The sequence below is a fragment of the Pongo pygmaeus genome, chromosome 7, assembly GCF_028885625.2.
Source record: "Pongo pygmaeus isolate AG05252 chromosome 7, NHGRI_mPonPyg2-v2.0_pri, whole genome shotgun sequence".
Taxonomy (NCBI): domain Eukaryota; kingdom Metazoa; phylum Chordata; class Mammalia; order Primates; family Hominidae; genus Pongo; species Pongo pygmaeus.
The window spans coordinates 113,960,394-113,979,209 of record NC_072380.2 but is presented as its reverse complement, the minus strand read 5'-3'; the positions used below and the strand labels follow the sequence as shown (position 1 = coordinate 113,979,209).

Sequence of the window (18,816 nt, the reverse complement as noted above, 5' to 3'; positions counted from 1 at the left end):
ACCTGCCTCCACCCATGCTGGAATTTCCAATTCCTTTAAAACTTTCTACCTCCCTTATCCAGCTCTCAACTCTTTTTTTTTTTCCATAACAGCCATCACCTCCTTAAACACAATGTAACTTACTTTTTTATTATAGTCAATGTTCCTTGTCTGTCTACCTCCACTAGAACCTAAGCTCCACAGGCTGGGGTTGTTTTGTTCATGAATGTATCACAAGCACCTTGAACAGTGCCTGCAACATACTTGGTAGTCAATTAACATCTGTTGAATGAATGAATAAAAGCTCCATTGCCATTGAGGAATTGAAGTAAAAGTTGTGGCTTAAAATATTAATAAGAGAATGGGAGGAGATGCATTCTTCAGGTTTTCATAAAATCAATTCACAGCATATTTGTAAAGTTGGTTTTGAGCTATAAAGTGCTCTGCAAATGTAAGTTGCCTTGATTTTAGGAAGCATAATTATAAATTTAATTTAATAAGCATCAATCCAATTTGAACTATCTTTCTCCTCCCTCTTAATTCTCCCCTTCGAATTTAAAAAAAAAAAGTGGAGATTCATTCTTCTATTCTTCTTAAATGTGAGCTAGGAAACCAAGGATATTTACATTTAGACCTGAAGCAACTGGAGGGGAAGGCTAAACTTCAATCAGCAAAGGCCTGATATTAAGAATTCCTTTCATCTACCTGTTGTCCATCATTCCCAACACTGACTTCACTGACTTGACTTAGGGGCAAAAAAAAATTTCTACCCACTACCCTTTCCTTAAGAAGAAGTAGTGAAACATTTATATAATTTCCAGGATTTCATGCTATGTACTCTCTCAACTGCCCTCTCCCCCACCTCTTTCTCTTTCTCTCTCTCTCTCTCTCACACACACACACACACACGCACACAAGCATAGCCTTTATCTTGAGAGCACATGAATTCTACTCTCTTTTTTTTTTTTTTGAGATGGAGTCTCGCTCTGTCCCCCAGGCTGGAGTGCAGTGGCATGATCTCGGCTCACTGCAACCTCCACCTCCCAGGTTCAAGCAATTCTCCTGCCTCAGTGCCCACCCCCTCCTCCCCCCCCCCCTCCGCCGCTCCCCGAGTTGCTGGGATTGCAGGTGCATGCCACCAGGCCCAGCTAATTTTTGTATTTTTAGTAGCCATGTTGGTCAGGCTAGTCTTGAACTCCTGACCTCGTGATCCGCCCACCTTGGCCTCCCAAAGTGCTGGGATTACAGGCAGGAGCCACTGCGCCCAGCTGAATTCTACTGTCTAAATAGTTTATATTCTGAGTCTTGAGCACTTGAGATTGGTCTCATTTTCTTGTAGCTGATTCACTACAGCTGATTACTGACTTAGGTAATCACTTCATCTCCCTAGCAAAAAAATGACCATATTCAGACTAAAAATGAAAGAGCAAAGTTTCAAAATGTGATAATTACTTTTTTCTTTTGGAATATTGGCCTTTTTCCTATTAACAGAATAAGACTTTCAAATGGAAATTAATGAACCAATTTTCCTACGCAGGGTTAATGTCACAATTTAAATGCCAAAAATGATTGTTTGACTGCTAGTTGCTTTCAGCAATATCCCTCTTTTTAGTGCTTGCTAGAGGCAAATCACAAGAGATAACAGATACTTTCCATGTTAGAAGTGAAATGAATCCATAAGCCCAGGATGATATTGATAGCTTCACGTTAAAGATGGCTATGCTCAGGAAAGAGAAGATTCGATTAATTCAGTGAAAATATTATAATGCCCTCCACCACATAAAGTCCATAGTTTTTAAAAACAATAAACTGTAAAACAAAATTTATGTCCATTGAAATTAAGATGGTTTCATTTTAGATACTGATTGCAAAATATACTGATCTACTGCTTGAAGCATGGTCTCTCTCTCTCTCTCCCCCGCCCCTCTCGGGAGCCCCAGCTTTGTAGTGCCCTAAGCACACTCTTACTTCACCTATTAAGTAAAAGGATTAGAAATAAAACTAAAGAGCTACAGGAAAGGTAACCCACTGAGCTCTATAAACAATGAGAAGGATATCACAATAGAAAGTGAAAGGAAGAGGACAAGAAAAGAATTTAAAAAATGGAGAGAATTTGTAGAGATGGCAACTTATGAAATGACTAAAATTGGTTAGTGTGTGTGTGGGGGGGGGGTGTGTGTGTAAATCAAAATCTAAAATGTTAACAATGATTATAGGTGAATTTTTATTTTCTCCTTTCTACTTTTTGACTTTTCAAGTAATCTTCAATAATAACATCATACTACTTATTGAGCATCCACTATATGCCAGCTAATGTTCTAAGCCCCTCACATGGGTTTAACTCATGTATTCCTTATGTTAATAATAAACTTAGAGTCAGATATGGATATCATGCCCTTCATACAGATGAGTAAATTGAGAATAGAGTGTTAAGTAACTTGCCCAGGTTCAGGTAGCAGTCAGCATTTGATTAGCATTGCATCCAAGTGCCTGAGTTCTCCGTTTTTTTTTTTTTGTTTTTTTTTTTGAGATAGGGTCTTGCTCTGTCCTCCAGCCTAGAAGGCTAGAAGGCTAGAGGAGTGCAGTGGTACAATCATGGCTCACTGCAACCTGAAACTCCCAGGCTCAAGTGATTCTCCCACCTCAGCCTCCAGAGTGGTCCATCATGCCTGACTAATTTTTTTATTTTTGTAGAGACAAGGTCTCCCTACATTGCCCAGGCTGGTCTTGGACTTCTGAGCTCAAGTGATCTGCCTGCTTCAGCATCCCGAAGTGCTGGGATTACAGGTGTGAGCCACCACGCACAACCTCGGAGCCTGAGTTCTTATGCATCCTTCCCTATTTCCTACTCTTGACCATGCTCTATTTTCACAATTAGAAAAAAGTTAGTGGAAAAGGGAAAACTCATAAACAGACAGGATACAAAAGACCAATATAACAGGGGATGATATCCAAATTCAGAGTAATAGAGAAATTATGCAAAAGGGGAGTTTGTAAGCTCCCTGAAGAAAGACAACAAGTTTACATTATTTGTAGAATTCCAAGGTCCTGGAACATTCTAGAGAGTATCTATCAGGCAGGAAGGCAGGCAACACATATTTATTGAATGAATTGAATGGGGTGATGGGTAGCAAGTCCTAATTTATCTTTAGCATAATACAACTAGAGGTCATCTATTTTTAAATGTCCTGCAGAAAAATGATAGCAAATGATTCATGTAACAGAAATATAGATTAAAGAATTGGGAAATAAGGGAACTATTATATTTAAGAGCAAACAAAAATATGATTTTTAAAGGAAAGAATTATGTTATAACCAAATTAGCTTTGAAAATTAAAAAGAGAGTTTTTCTGAGGAAATTTACAGCAGTTGAATCTCTAGCAGTAAGAGAGAAAGCACAAAAGCACTTTACAAGCCTGCAGGACCGATTTCCATTTAAACACCATTTCATGGGTTTATCTCTAATGTTTACAGCCAATATGGAAAAGAAATGTTAATACAATTCTAGGAGATAGAAAGCAGAAGAGACTGGAATAAAGGAGAAGCCAGAGTTGAGAAGGCTGCACTCCACCTTTGGTGCAGGAAGGGTTAATGTGTGCTTGAGGACTGTTTTTCTCTCTGAGCTTGGAAACCTCAAGTCTTCAGTGCCTATGGCCAAGCCAGTTCCTGTACAGTGTGCCCAACGGAACTAACTATAACATTAGTTGGCTTCTTAAATACAGAGGAGTCCGCCTTTGGGGTTCCTAGGGCCAGAGAGAGAAATAACATGGTAAAATACCTAGAGTAACTTCAAACTGCCACAAAGGAAACAGACAAAAAACATGAGCTTAAAGCAACAGGAAAGTCCTTTCATGTGTCTAACCCCCAGCTTGCCCTGCTGGGCCTCACTTGTATATATACAAAGCACCCTCCAGGCACCCTCAGAGCCTGTGGCTAGAGCTTCCATCAAGAGAGCAGCCCCCTGCCAGGGCTGAAAGGTCTTCAGTCTAACTCTACACTTTTAATATGAGAACTAAGAATTTATGGAAATTTAAGGAAACCTTACATGAGTAAAAGAGAAGCCCCAAGATGAGCAAAAAAGGTTATTTATGAGGAAAATAATTAATGCTAGATACAGAAAATAATGTTAAAAGAAAGATACTTGAGAGGCAGTGGGTAGGGGCCTACTGGAGTGAGGGGTAACAAGATGGCAACCAAGACGGTGGTGCACCATAAGTGGAAGATTGCTGAACTAAAGCAAGAATGTCTTGCCTGTGGTTTGGAGACCAAGGAAATGAAACAAGATGCCATCAAAAGGCTCCAGGCATTTTTTTTTTTTTTGAGAGGGAGTCTCACTCTGTTGCCCAGGCTGGAGTGCAGTGGTTCAATCTTGGCTCACCACAACCTCCGCCTCCCGGGTTCAAGCGATTATCCTGCCTCAGTCTCCCGAGTAGCTGGGACTACAAGTGCGTGCCACCATGCCAGGCTAATTTTTGCATTTTTAGTAGAGATGGGGTTTCACTATGTTGGCCAGGCTGGTCTCGAACTCCTGACCTCATGATCTGCCCGCCTTGGCCTCCCAAAGTGCTGGCTCCAGGCATATCTTTCAGGGCATGCTGAAGAGGCAAATGAAGAAGTACTGGGAGATGAAACAGAGAAAGAAGAAACAAAGCCCCATAGAAATCCCTGTCAAAGAGGAAGAACTCCCTGAAAAAACTGTTGATGTGGAAGCAGAGAAGAAAGTGGTAAAAATTACATCTGAAATACCACAGGTGGAGAGAACGCAGAAGAGGGCTGAACGAGTCCATGTACCTGTGAGCCTGTAAAGTAAGAAAACTGCCCAGGCAGCTAGGTTTGGGACTTCTTCAGTTTCAACAAAAGGTCTGCCATCTAACAACAAACCTATCATGAACCTGGATAAGCTAAAGGAAAGAGCTCAAAGATTTGGTTTGAATGGCTCTTCAATCTCCATAAAGTCTGAAGATGGTGAGAAACTGAAAAGGAGGAAGGAGCGATTTGGAATTATCACCGGTTCAGCTGGAACCGGAAGGAACACAGAGGATACAGAGGCAAAGAATAGGAAAAGAGCCGCATGCTGTGGGATTGCCTGCTGAAAAGTTCATGCTGCTTTCTGTTCTCCAGTGGTTTCCATTTCTCTGATTCTTCTCGGTCACAAATATACCTAAATATACAGTCACGTACCTACCTCCCACCTTGCAATGAGGGCACATGTACCCCAGCTACATCTGGGAACTCCAGCAGCAATTTGACTTATTGATGTTCCAACTTAAAGCTGTTGTGTTTTTGTTTTTGATTTTTTGCTTGTTAGTTAAAAAAAAAAAATCTGAAAAGAGATGGGGGTAAAAAGAAGCTACTGCACCTACAACACAAGCACAGGCTACTAGAAAACAAGAACCACAAAACAAGTTACATGATTTTTAAAATAAAAATAAAAGTTTGTATGAGGACTGAATAGGAGAGACAGCACAAAATGAATTAATAAACTGAGCGATCAAAGCATTGTCCAGTTTTTAAACAAACAAAAAATCATAAGACAAAGTTAAAAGGTATGCAGGATTATTACAGGTATAAAGTTCGATTTAACAAGAGTTACAGAAGAAAGCAATGAAGAGGATGAAAGGGAAGAAACGAATACACAAAAGAAGACTAGAATAGAATAGAATAGAATAGAATAGAATAGAATAGAATAGAATAGAATAGAATAGAATAGAATAGAATAATAATGTCTTACAGCTGAAAAAAAACTTGAGTACTGGAAAAGCACCAAGGTGTTGGAAAGAATAATGAAAAAGTGGCACTTCTATTCATATCCTGGTGAACTTTTTGGGTTGAAGATTAAATTTAAAAATGCTTCAAATACTGGGAAAAAACTTAAGCAACATTCAACAGAACAGAACAAGAAACGCCAGCCAATAAACTTTCACCCACATCACTAAATGCTGCTAGACAAGAGAAATGGGATTTGAAACTGAAACTTTAAACAGAGCAAAAGATCAATTAGGTGTGATGGCAAAATAAAATACCTGTTTAGTCGTGAAAAGATTAAAAAACGATTCCACTCATATACCCCTTTTGAAAAATTTGTCCCTTCAGCCAAAGTAAAGAAAGTTATGCATGGATAAGGAAGAAAATTGATACAGCCATCAGAGAATATCAAATAAGTCAGTAAAATATTAATTGTAACTGATTTCTGATCACGGAAATGAAATGTATGCCACTAAGAAAGAATTCTTAAAGATAATACCAAACTAAAATGAAACACCTGAAAGGTGATAGGAGAAGAGTTGTTTAAAAGATGTATTGGGCCCAGCACAGTGGCTCATAGCTGTAATTCCAGTGCTTTGGGAGGCCAAGGTGGGACGATTGCTTGAGGCCAGAAGTTTGAGGCCAGCCTAGGCAACATAGCAAGACTCTGTCTCTACAAAAAAATTTTTTATGTAATAATGAGATAAAATAAAAAGTATGTTGATTTTGCTTTGTACATAAGAAGAGTAATAGATAATGGTTAACTCCTAATATTTATAGAAAAGATAAGTTTATGCTTATTAAAAGTTCAAGGGTAACAATTACTAGGATAAAGATAGGATATAGAAATTAAAGAGCAACAATTTCCATAGTATGGTGTGCAGACACCTACAGAAATCCCGTAGATACTTTCAAAGGTCTATGAGTTTAAAACAATTTCCCTAATAATACTGAGATATATGTGCCTCATTCCCTCTGTTGACATTTGTAGTAATGGTATAAAACTAATGTTGGGCAAAAGTTCAGGCTTCTGACATGAATGAAGACAGCGGCATTAAACTATACTTGAGGTGTTATATTTTTATCGTCACATACTCACAATAAAAACAAAACAAGCAAACCAACAAGCAAATATGTGCTAGTTTCACTTGACAATGTCCTTCATGAAGCAGTATAGAATATTAATTTTATTAATCTCAAACTTTGGATACCAACCTTTTTAATATTCTGTGTGACAAAGCAGGAAGTATGTGTAAAGCACTTTGACTGCATACAAAAATACAGCAATTGCCTCAAGGAAAAGCACTCGTGGGATGCTTTGAGTAGGAGTTGAAACTAGCTGCTTTTTTCAAGGGATTCCATTTTTACCTGAAAGAATGACATATTGACAAACTACGTGTTCAGACTTGAGTGTTTGGCTGATGTCTTCTCAAAAATAAACCAAGTGAGAGTCTATCACTTCACAGAAAACAACTGACAGTATTTGTTGCCAATGGTAAAATTTGAGCTTTCAAGCAAAAAAAAATTTAAAAAAAGAAAATTTTTGGAAACTTGCATCGACCACTACTGATAACTTTCTAGTACTTTATTTTCTAATGAGGTTAATGGATATAATTTTTTGCTAATGTATCATGAAGCACATTAACATTTGGAAAATCCAAATAACTCAGTCAACCAATATTTCCAAATGCCAATGCATGATGTTATAGAATCACACACAAGTATAAGGTCTATTCAAAGTGCAAGACAAGCCTACAGATTTTAATCTAACAGAGAAAGTTCAGTGTATGATTTCAGTTTCCACATTGCAATTAACCTTTAAAAACTACCACTTTTGAATTTTGGTGAGGTATCAAAGAATATCTAGTTATATGAAAATATATTTTCCTTTTCCAACTATTGGTGTGAAGCAGGATTCTCTAACCAAAATAACATTTTGTAATAAATTGAATGAAGAGGCAGATGTGAGAATCCAGCAGTCATCTGCTAAGCCAGGCATTAAAGAAAGTTGCAAAAATGTAAAATAACACTATTCTTCTCATTAAATTCATATGTTTTGAAAATTTTAGTTTAGGTTTTATTTTTCTGAAACAGAGTCTTGCTCTCTTGCCCAGCTGGAGTGCAGGGGCCTGATCTCAGCTCACTATAACCTCCACCTCCTGGGTTCAAGCCATTCTGCCTCAGCCTCCCGAGTAGCTGGGACTACAGACATGCGCCACCATACCCAGCTAATTTTTGGTAATTTTTGTAGAGATGGGGTTTTACCATGTTGGCCAGGCTGGTCTCAAACTCCTGACCTCAAGTGATCCACCTGCCTCGGCCTCCCAAAGTGCTGGGATTACAGGCATGAGCCACCACACCTGACCAGTTATGTTTCATTTCAAAAATGTTATTTCAAGCTGGGTGTGGTGGTACACACCTGGAATCCCAGCTACTTGGGAGGCTGAGGTGTGAAGATTGCTTGAGTCCAGGAATTCAAGACCAGCCTGGGCAATATATCAAGATCTCATCTCAAAAAGAAAAAAAAAAAAGGTTAAAAAGCATAATAATAAAATAAAACATTATGTTAATGTGCTTTATAACTATCATATGGTTTACAATTATTATTTTAATTGAGCCATAAATAAGTATTTTTTAAAATTTACTATCTTTAATTTTTCATATGATATATATCAATAGATATAACCCACACAAATACAAGCTCTTCTGGGACTTCAATAATTTAAGAGTATTAAAGGAATTCTGAGAACAAAAATTTGAGAAGGAATGCTCTAGAAAATAACCAGAGAAAAATAATGAAAAAAGATATATTAGCCAGGCGCGGTGGCTCACGCCTGTAATTCCAGCACTTTGGGAGGCCAAGGTGGGCAGATCACCTGAGGTCAGGAATTCGAGACCAGCCTGACCAACATGGTAAAACCCTGTCTCTACTAAAAATACAAAAATTAGCTGGGCCTGGTGGCTGGTGTCTGTAATCCCAGCTACTCAGGAGGCTGAGGCAGGAGAACCACTTGAACCTGGGAGGTGGAGGTTGCGGTGAGCCAAGATCGTGCCATTGCACTCCAGCCTGGGCAACAAGAGCAAAACTCCATCTCGAAAATAAAGATATATTGATCAATGCAACAAAAATAAACAAAAATAAAAATAACGATATGGCATAGAAAAAAGACTCTATATATCAGCAATTGTAATATGTGAAAATGGGTTAACCCTACCTTTAAAAGATAAATACTTTCAAATTGGATTTTTTTTAAAAGCCGGTATTATTTTTTAAGTACCCATGATACATAAGAAAACTGACCTAATATCAGGCCACCAAGCAAGACTCTACCCATTTCAAAGAACTCTTATAATACAAACCAAATTCTCTGACCACAACATAGTTAAATTTTAAACCAACAGCAAAGAAGATGAAATTTAAAGACTATATGTTTTGAAATTATAACAGTTTTCTAAATATTCACAGGTCAAAGAACAGCTCTTAAAGGAAGCTTTTTTTAAAATTAGAACTCCATGATAAAATACTATATGTTGTGGGATATAGATAAAGCAGCACTTAGAGGCAAATTTCATATTTTAACTGCTTATGTCAGATGGGAATAAAGGCTAAAAAGTTAAAGAGCTAAGCATACAACGTGTTAGAAAAAAATAAAAGAATTAACCTGAAGAACTTAAAAGATGGATGTAATAAAGATAAAACAAATTAACAAAGTAAAAACTTGACAGAAAGGACAATTTAAGATGAAAATTGGTTCTTTGAAATGGCAAAGAAAACTAACAAACTGGCAAAGATAATCAAATATTAGAAAAGAAAAGGAAGACAATTTTAGATGTGACAATTCTCTTTTGAAAAAAGACAATTTTGTGAATCCCTTTATGCTAATACTTGAAAACAGACAAAATGGGAACATTTCTGGAAAAATATAAACAATCCAAAGTGATTCAATTATTTGGAAAGAGAAAAACAGTAATTTTTCAGTGCAGAAACCTGGCAGCTACTACCTTAACCAAGTGATGAAGATACACCCTGAAAGAGGCACATCTTGAAGAGAAAACATCAGACAAACCCAAATGGTGGGGCATTCTATTAAGCACCTGATGATTGATGATTATGGTAGCAACTGCGTTAAACCAATAAGTATGTGAGTCAAAACAAATAAGGTTATGAACCAGAAGAAAACAAAACAAGCAACTTTTGGAGGTGGGACTGTGAGTGATTTGTCTTTATTTAGTAGTTTTAAATATATATATAGCTTATGCAACTGAATATAAATGGAAAAGAAGGCTGGGCCAGTGGCTCACACTTGTAATTCTAACACTTTGAGAGGCTGAGGTGGGAGGATCGTTTGAGCCCAGGAATTCAAGACCAACCAGACAACATGGCAAAAACCCATCTTTACAAATAATAATTTAAAAAATTAGCCATACATGGTGGTGCATGCTTGTAGTCCCAGCTACTTGGGAGGCTGAGGTGGGAGGATCACTTGAGGCCTGGAGATTGAGGCTGCAGTGAGCCGTGATTGTGCCACCACACTCTAGCCTGGGTGACACAGTGAGACCCCCACCCCCCTTAAAAAAAAATTTCAGGGAATATAAAAGTACTGGACTGAAGAAACAAGCTGAGATGGGTGGTGGTGGGCAACTAATAATTTTGGGTATTTTCTCTCCATAGCATCCAACATTCTTGATTTCCTTTCCTCTGCTTCACACATAAAAGCATAGTCACAGTCATCTTTATGCAGTTCCCCTCTCCAAGGAATGAGGTTTTTATTGTACACCTTTCTCTCTTCACCTGTATGGAAAAAAAAAAATCCCCTTTCATTCCTTGTAAGAATAATAGATTTTGGCTGGGTGCAGTGGCTTAAGTCTGTAATCCCAGCACTTTGGGAGGCTGAGGTGGGTGGATCACTTGAGGCCAGGAGTTTGAGACCAGCCTGGGCAATGTGGTGAAACCTATCTCTACTAAAAATAAAAAAAAAATTAGCAGGGCATGGTGGCGGGTGCCTGTAATCCCAGCTACTCAGGAGGCTGAGACACGAGAATCACTTGAACCGGGGAGGCGGAGGTTTCAGTGAGCAGAAATCGCACCACTGCACTCCAGCCTGGGTGACAGAGCGAGATTCCATCTAAAAAAAAAAAAAAAGAAACAAAGAATAATAGATTTCTACTTTGTGGTCCCAATCAGTCTATGACCAGAAGGCCTATTTAGAAGAGAAATTAAAGTTAAAAAAAAAAGCAAGTTATATTTCATGCAACTTCAATTCCAAAACAACTCAGATATAGATGTTTTATATATATATATATATATACATATAAACATACTTATATTTGTAAGGCTTGGCAATGGCCTGAGGTACTCGTTTTTGTGTTTATGAATAGACCTGTAGCACACAAGTGCTGCAAAGAAATCTTCATGATCATCCACTCCAAACTTCTCATTTTCCAAATAGGAAAACTGAAGTCCAGCGAGGTTATACCATTTCCCTGGGATTACGCAGTTATTTTTGTTAACACTGAAATAATTCAAGGACAAATTGCTGGAGGACATAGATCCACAGGGGATTGGTTCCAGGCCCACAGATGCTCAAGTGTCTTATATAAAATGGCCTGGTATTTTAGGTATATAACCCATGCACATTCTATTATATACTTTAGATCACCTCTAGATTACTTATAATACCTAATACAATGTAAATGCTAGGAAAATAGTTGTTATATTGTTTTCATTTGTATTATTTTTTATTGTTATTATTGTTATTGTTTTTTTTCTGACTGTCTTTGAAATACGGTTGGTTAGACCCACAGTTTTGGAATCTTGGATATGAAGAACTAACTGCGTACTGTTGATTAATCATTAGTGCTTTGCCAGGAAGGGGAACATCACACACTGGGGCCATGTACCCTAAAACTTAAAGTATAATAAAAATATATATTTAAAAAATCATTAGTGTTTTGCAAACATATAAGCACTCTTCCATGAGGACAAAACCAAAGTTATAAACAGCTTCCTGCCAAAGTTTTCTTCCTCCATTCACACCCCTGCCCTAAATTTCCCACTCAGTTCATTGAACAAATCTTTATTGAGCTCCTGCTGTACTACAGGCTCTGAGCTAGGTGCAGGGGGCAGTGTTGACCAAGCCAGATACAGTCTCTCCTATTAAGGAGCATTTCATCTATGAATTAATTAGTTCAAGTAAGCTTATTACCACAGCGTTCTCTAAAAGCTAACAAAAAATTACATTTTGAGAACTTTTTTTTTATAATCGGCCCTAATCCCTAAGTATATAAGTCCAAGTAAAAAGATGTAATAAAAAATCATATCATGAAAGTTATGTCTTGTTAAATAATGGAAATACTGCTACTTAAAAACCATGAAAGTTAAGATCACATTCATTCGACAGGTCTTAACTGAGCACCTACTGTGAGCTGGTACTGCTTTGAGCACTGGGATACGGCGATGAAAAAGACAGACCCAGTCTCTGCCCTGGTGAAGCTCTGACAGAAGAACATACAATTGCAGATGTGACAAGTGTTAATGAAGAAAAGTACAGGGTGCTACAAGAGAAAATATCATGGGGACCATGTGGTAGCCGGGAGCACCTCACAACACCTCTAACCACAGAAAGCATCATGGGCCAAGGCTCCTGTTGCCCGTCGCTGAAATCTATCACCACGTTTGTGTGGAGACCACACTTAGCCATGGGCTGCTTCCAGCCAGAGATCATGTGTGGTAGGACTACCAAAGCAGTGCATTCTTGGGGAACAGGGACTCGTCTGATGGCTGGCTCTGACTCAAAAACCCTCACCCCCACCCCATGGCACTGCTGCATCTTCTTTAGACTGCACAGCAGTCCTGGGAGTTTCTGCTCAACATTCCCTCCCTCTCTCCTTCACTCCAGGTCAGACTCACATTGTTGTCTGACAGCTCCCCAACTTTGCCAGCTCCTTCCTTATTTTTTTCTTACAGGTGGTTCCCCTAATACAAGTATTGCATGTGTAATCCTATCTTAGATTATTCATCACGAAGAACTCAGACTGATGGAGGATCTAATTTAGATTGAGATGGGGCTGCTTAGGATGGGGTTACTGTGAAACTATTCAAACACAAATTGAGACTTGCAGAAGGAGGACGGAATTTCTCAAGGAAAAGAGGAAGCAATGTCATTATAGGAACAGCATGTGCAAGGTCCCTGAGGCAGGTTGGAACTTCTCCCAATCGAAGGACTAAATGAAGGGCAGTATAACTGGACCATAATGTTTCAAGAAGGAAGAGGGCAGTGTCTGATGAAACTTAAGAGATAAGCAGAGGCCAGATTATGCCAGGATTTGTAATTCACTTTTAGGATTTTACATTTTGTATGCTTAGTGCACAGGGTACTTATGTGAGGTCTTTAGGAAGGGAACATCTTGATCAAACTCTTTTCTGTTCAATCCATACAGAGGGTGATCTTTTAAAAACACAAGATGTTCTCTTGTGACCTTTAAAAGATCACCCTGTCTGCTGCGTGGGATTGAACAGAAAAGCGGTTGTAGGAGACCAACAAGGCAGTTACTGAAATGGCCCAGGAAGGATAAACTAAGGATTACTTTCTCAATAATGAGAAAAATTATCTTTATAAGGTCTTCCTTAAGATTCTGTAGCTCTTTTCTTTATTTCAAGGCAGTCAATATTTTCTGCCATTTTCTTTATTCAGATACCATCTTAAATTTTAAATCTTTGTGCAAGTGGGTATTATGTCTCACTCAATTTGTAACCTCACATACTACGTGAATCAGTCTATAATCTCCTCCAAAGTTGTGTAACAGAGATACTCTATGGTAAAAATGTCAGACTCCACCTCTGTCTTTAAAGATAAGAGAATAGATTAGAAACTTACAAGTGTTCCACAAGAAAGTTATTGGAATTCTGTATAAAATCCATACAAAATATGTTGCTTACACAAGATGTCCCTTCTAGAAAAGGAGATAGGGCAAACAAATTGACTTTATGATAAGTTTGATCTAAAATTAAAATGCTGGAAATAATAAAAGCCAATTAAACTTTGGTTTGCCTGATTAAAATTTAGGTGGGCTTCTAAGGGAACTATTAGGAAAATAAGAACTAATTATTTGTTTTTCAATAATTAGACAATAATTATAAGCACTCAAGTCCTCTAGTCCTGGATCTGTGCATGAATTTTAAAATATTCTCAATTTTAAATTGATTATTAGCAGTGAATAGAGGAGGGAGAAAGCCTTTTATCTGTATATGCATATGTTACATGAATATACATACACATACACATATATCTTCATATATACGTACATATGTGTGTTTGCAATACACTTAGGGTTAGGGTGGGATGTGTGTGATGTGGATGAAGGTCATTTGTATGTTAGCTTATTTAAATTAAACCTTTACTTGAGACGATTTAAATAAATCCCAGACAATTTTTTTTAGTTGTTTCATATGCAACCATACAAAAAAAAAAAAAAAAAAAAAAAAAAAAGCTGGGCATGGTGTCACACCTGTAATCCCAGCTTCTCTGGGGTGAGGCAAGAGGATTGCTTAAACCCAGGAGTCTGAGGCTGCAGTGAGCTATGATCACACCACTGGACTCCAGCCTGGGTAACAGAGCGAGACCCTTTAAAAAAAAAATCAAGTAATAAGTGATGAATATTTAATCTGACCTTGGATTTGGGAATAGCTATGTAAACATAAAAACAGTGGAAGAATCAATGAAGGGCCAAGTATAGTGACTCACACCTGTAATTCCAGCACTTTTGGGAAGCCAAGGCGGGAGGATTACTTGAGGTCAGGAGTTCAAGACCAGCCTAGGCGACATAGCAAGACCCTGTCTCTTAAAATTATTAAAAAAAAAAAAATCAATGAAGAAAAAGTGATAACTTTGACTACAAAACTTGAAACACCTAAAAATGAGTAGAGATTTCAGATGAAAGGCATTAGAGTAGGGCTGCATTACAAACCCACTCTCCCACAAAACCTAATAAAAATGGACAGAAATTGTGTATGTGTGTATGTGTGTGTGCAGACATCTCAAAAATTTGTCAACTGCACAGCCCCATGCCATACATTCCAATAGATGAGGCCAGTGGGGGAAATCGGAGATTTTCGTACCAATGTGCCTCACAAACAGCAGCACAGGAGACAGAAGTTAAATCAACAAATTACGTAGAGTGCTTGCTAATATCCTCCCAATATGGACAGAAGCCCAAAGGAGTAGACAACGCCTTAGAAAACTCTTTGAGATGTCATTATATCCACTTTCAGACTTTAGCAGAGATGGAAAGAACTTGGGGGTCTTTCTAGTATGGGAGAAAAGAGAAGCAGCACAGAACGATCTCATACATACAGACCTAACTCATTGACTAGGAGTGAATCGTTCTGTTGAAGGGACATTGATCAGTGCATAGAAAGAAAACATGTGGCATGGGTGATGAGCAGGGAGGCAATGGCAAAAATAGCTGAAGACCAGGCACCTGCAGAATGGTTGTATTATATTCTTGTAACCAAACACACCAGGAGAAGTCAAGTGGAGTTCCTACAAGTGAGGAGGTGATCCTGTATGGGTACCACTCCTGGTACCCTGGAAATGGCTGCCCTTCCCTATACTAGGGATTTTATTTATTTTTTCCTTTCTTTGAGACAGGGTCTCACTCTGCTACCCAGGCCAGAGTGCAGTGGCACAATCACAGCTCACTGCAGCCTCGATCTCCAGGCCTCAAGTGATTCTCCTACCTCAGCCTCCCAAGTAGCTGGGATTACAGGTGCAAGCAGTACCACGCCTGGCTAATTTTTTGCATTTTTTGTAGAAATGGGTTTTCACCATGTTGACCAGGCTGGATTAATGATTTTCTAATAGAGAAAGTCACAAGGAGGTAGATGATATGATTATTAGAGGCAGGGAAGTATGTGATATGGGGGAAGATTCACAGAAGAATTTAGGAAAAGGCTGCTATACTGTGGATGAAGTCTCAGATCAGGAGGGTGAGCCGTGTTACAGTAGGGAAGAGTGTGTGGAGCCTGAAAGCTCTAGAACTTCTAGAACCCTGCAGTTACATGGGCTGTCCTGCTGGCCATGTGATGTAGTGGGAATAAGCGAGGTGCTGGTGAGCCCGAGTTGCCTGTCTCTTCTATCTGGTGTCACTGCTGCATGAAAATGTGGAGTTCTCTCTCCCAGGTTCACTCATATCAAGCAAGTGCTAGCCAAGCAATCCTGTTAGAAAGTCAGGTAGGGTTGCAAGAAGCATAAAGCCTTAAAGCTTTCTAGGAACTATAGCTGCTTAATTACAACGTTTGTGATGCTTGCATCAAATGACTGCAAATGGACATGAAAGTCTGAAGAAAAAACAAAGGTCAGTGTTGTACTTTTTATATTGTCTGATGCTCTATGAAAGCCTCATCTTGTCTACATTGTCTCTGAGGAAAGTGAGAATTTTTTTAACTACACAGACTCCCCAACAACTGTTAGAATATTGCCCAAGGAAAGTGTCTTGCAGAGCTGAATCAAATACAAAATGCAGCCTGATTTTGTTAGCAGAAAGAGTCCACTAGACTGACAGCACAGCCCTTTGCGCTGGTGGCCATTAGAGGCTTGCTTAATGTTATTGTGGCAGCTGCCTGGACACTTTCCCTGCACTCTTTGTTGTCCCGGGGGTACTGGTCCATCCAGAGGTTAGGCTGAGTGGAAGGAGGCGTCCATGAATCATCTCCAGCAGAGAATAGGAACTTAGCAAAACTGAAAACAAAATGGGAGATAAATGCAGTAAGACCCTTTGAAGGAAGGAAAACTGGGAAGGGGGCAGGGAGAAGACTGCTGAAAGCCCCGGATGAAGTTTCGTAAGAGTTTTCCACTGTGAGTTATTGACATGGCTCCAGTATCCCCAGCTTCCCTTTACTTTCAGCCCTAGTGACTAGGAGACATGAGGGTGGAAGGGGGAGATGTGAAGAGCCAAAGCAATGGTCCTCAATTGAAGCAGAGGCCCCAGGACTCCATGATCAAGCAGAGGACTGACCTAAAACCCAAAGGCATCCCATCACAGGAACAGGATGATGCTGTCCTGCAGATACGGAGTGAACTTGATCCAGAACATTCAACCAAGGTATGCGAGTTTTCCACCCTGCCACACCATCAAATGCCCAGGCTTTTCACTGGCCTTAAAAGTCCATGCAAGCAGGTTTCAGATGGTGGCAATAAGTGAAGAAACAATTGATTCATGCAAGTGGGTTGTGGCAGAGCCAAACCTTTATCTTCATGGTTGGAAGTGAATAGATAATATGTAAAATGATAGATCAAGAAATAGCAGTACTTATTTCTGAGACATATGGAAGTAAACAAGAAGTAACAGGTCCGGGTGTGGTGGCTCATGTTTGTAATCCCAGCACTTTGGGAGGCCAAGAGAGGAGGATCACCTGAGCTCATGAGTTTGAGACCAGCCAGAGCAACATAGTAAGACTCAGTCTTTACAAATTAGCTGGGCATGGTGGCAGGTGCCTGTAGTCCCAGCTACTTGGGAAGCTGAGGTGGGAGTGTCCCTTGAGCCTGGGAGATCCAGGTTGCAATGAGCCATAATCACACCATTGCACTCCATCCAGCCTGGGCCACAGAGGGAGACCCTGTCTCAAAAAAAAAAAAAAAAAAAAAAGGAAAAGAAGTAAAAAGAAATCCAGTACAGTTGCTGGAGATCAGAATCAGAAAGAAGAGTAGGGGAAACTGCTATTTTTTACAGGTTGTTTTAAGTATTATTTGATATTTTGAACTAAATACACTTCTTTGATAAAAATTAAAATTATATTTTAAGAAAATACTATGTGGGTCATTTGCAACATGTCTGCAGCCCAGAGGCAGTCTGTGGTTGCCAGTTGTCAACCACTAAACCATCAGGTTTCTGGAGGGAGGCAGTAGGCAAATGGGCACTGGACCTCCTGAGAAGCAGGAGACCAAAACCCCATTTGGTCCCTTTTCAGGAAACAGGCAGTGAAGCGTGAGGTTAAATTCATAGACCACAGAGTCAGACCACAGGGTTCAAGTTCCATCTCTGCTGCCTGTCAGCCCTGTGACCTCTGACAAGCTACTGAGCCAACCTGCGCTCCCATTTTCTCATCAACCCTCACAGATGTGATTCGAGAATTGAGTTATCCATGGACAGTGCTTAGAGGGGCGCCTATGACACACTACGTACGGTAACTATGTAAGAGCTTGATATTAACATTATTGTAAAGTGCAATATTCTTAAGCTGTCTTTGGTAGACTACAGTGGCCCCAACACCAGTCAGCTGGCAAAAGACAGGAGGAGTTTGTAATGGGAAACTCACTAGAGAGGAAGGGGAGAGGAAGATCAAGCTTACCTCTTAGGTGCAATCCCCAGGTTTTCCTGGACACCCTATCTCCTTGATCCTGGAAATTACCCCCCATCCAACCTCTGCACTGTGGGCATGCCTCACGGGAGAAAAGCTTCCATGTGAAAACACTTAAGCTGACTCTCATTGAAACATGAAAATGCAGTGCTCAGCATGCAACAAGTCTTGGTTTTCAACAGACTCTGAAGGGTGGAAAGAGCAGAAATGGCAGGAGAGACATAGGCTTCCTGGTCCCATTTTACATTTTCTTTTTCCTCACTATATTGTAACAAGGACAGAATCCGTGACTTAAGTAAACCTCTAGTTCCTGAACTTGTCAACAATGAGACAGGACTCTGGGAAGAAGGACATTCTCAGGCTGGGAGAGGGGAAGAGGATGGTAAACTGCTGAATGTAAGCGTCATAAGACATTTTTTAAATTTGTAAGAAAAGCTGATGAAGTAGGAAAAGTGATGGCCACACCCCAACCTCATATATAATATTAATGTGTGTGTGTGTGTGTGTGTGTGTGTGTGTGTATGTGTGCAGAGAGACAGCGAGAGAGAAAGAGAGAGGGAGTTGAGTCTATTCTCTCTTTCCTACTGCAAGACCTCATTGCAGTGATCCCTATAAGGAGGGACGGAGGGGAGGGAGGGAGGAAGGAAGGAAGGAAGGAAGGAGAATGAAGGGGGGGAAAGGAAGGGAGGAAGGGGTAAAGGAAGGAAAGAAGAAAAGGAAAGGAAAGAAAGGGA

The 18,816-nt window shown here is 39.5% G+C and overlaps 1 protein-coding gene and 1 pseudogene across 1 annotated transcript in view; one reads left to right on the top strand and one right to left on the bottom strand.

Moving 5' to 3' along the window:
• Window positions 1-18,816, bottom strand: part of GRHL2 (grainyhead like transcription factor 2) — a 183,207-nt gene that overhangs the window by 141,594 nt on the left and 22,797 nt on the right. The gene's annotated exons all lie outside the window — the stretch shown is intronic.
• Window positions 4,166-5,072, top strand: LOC129042879 (SAP domain-containing ribonucleoprotein-like; annotated as a pseudogene).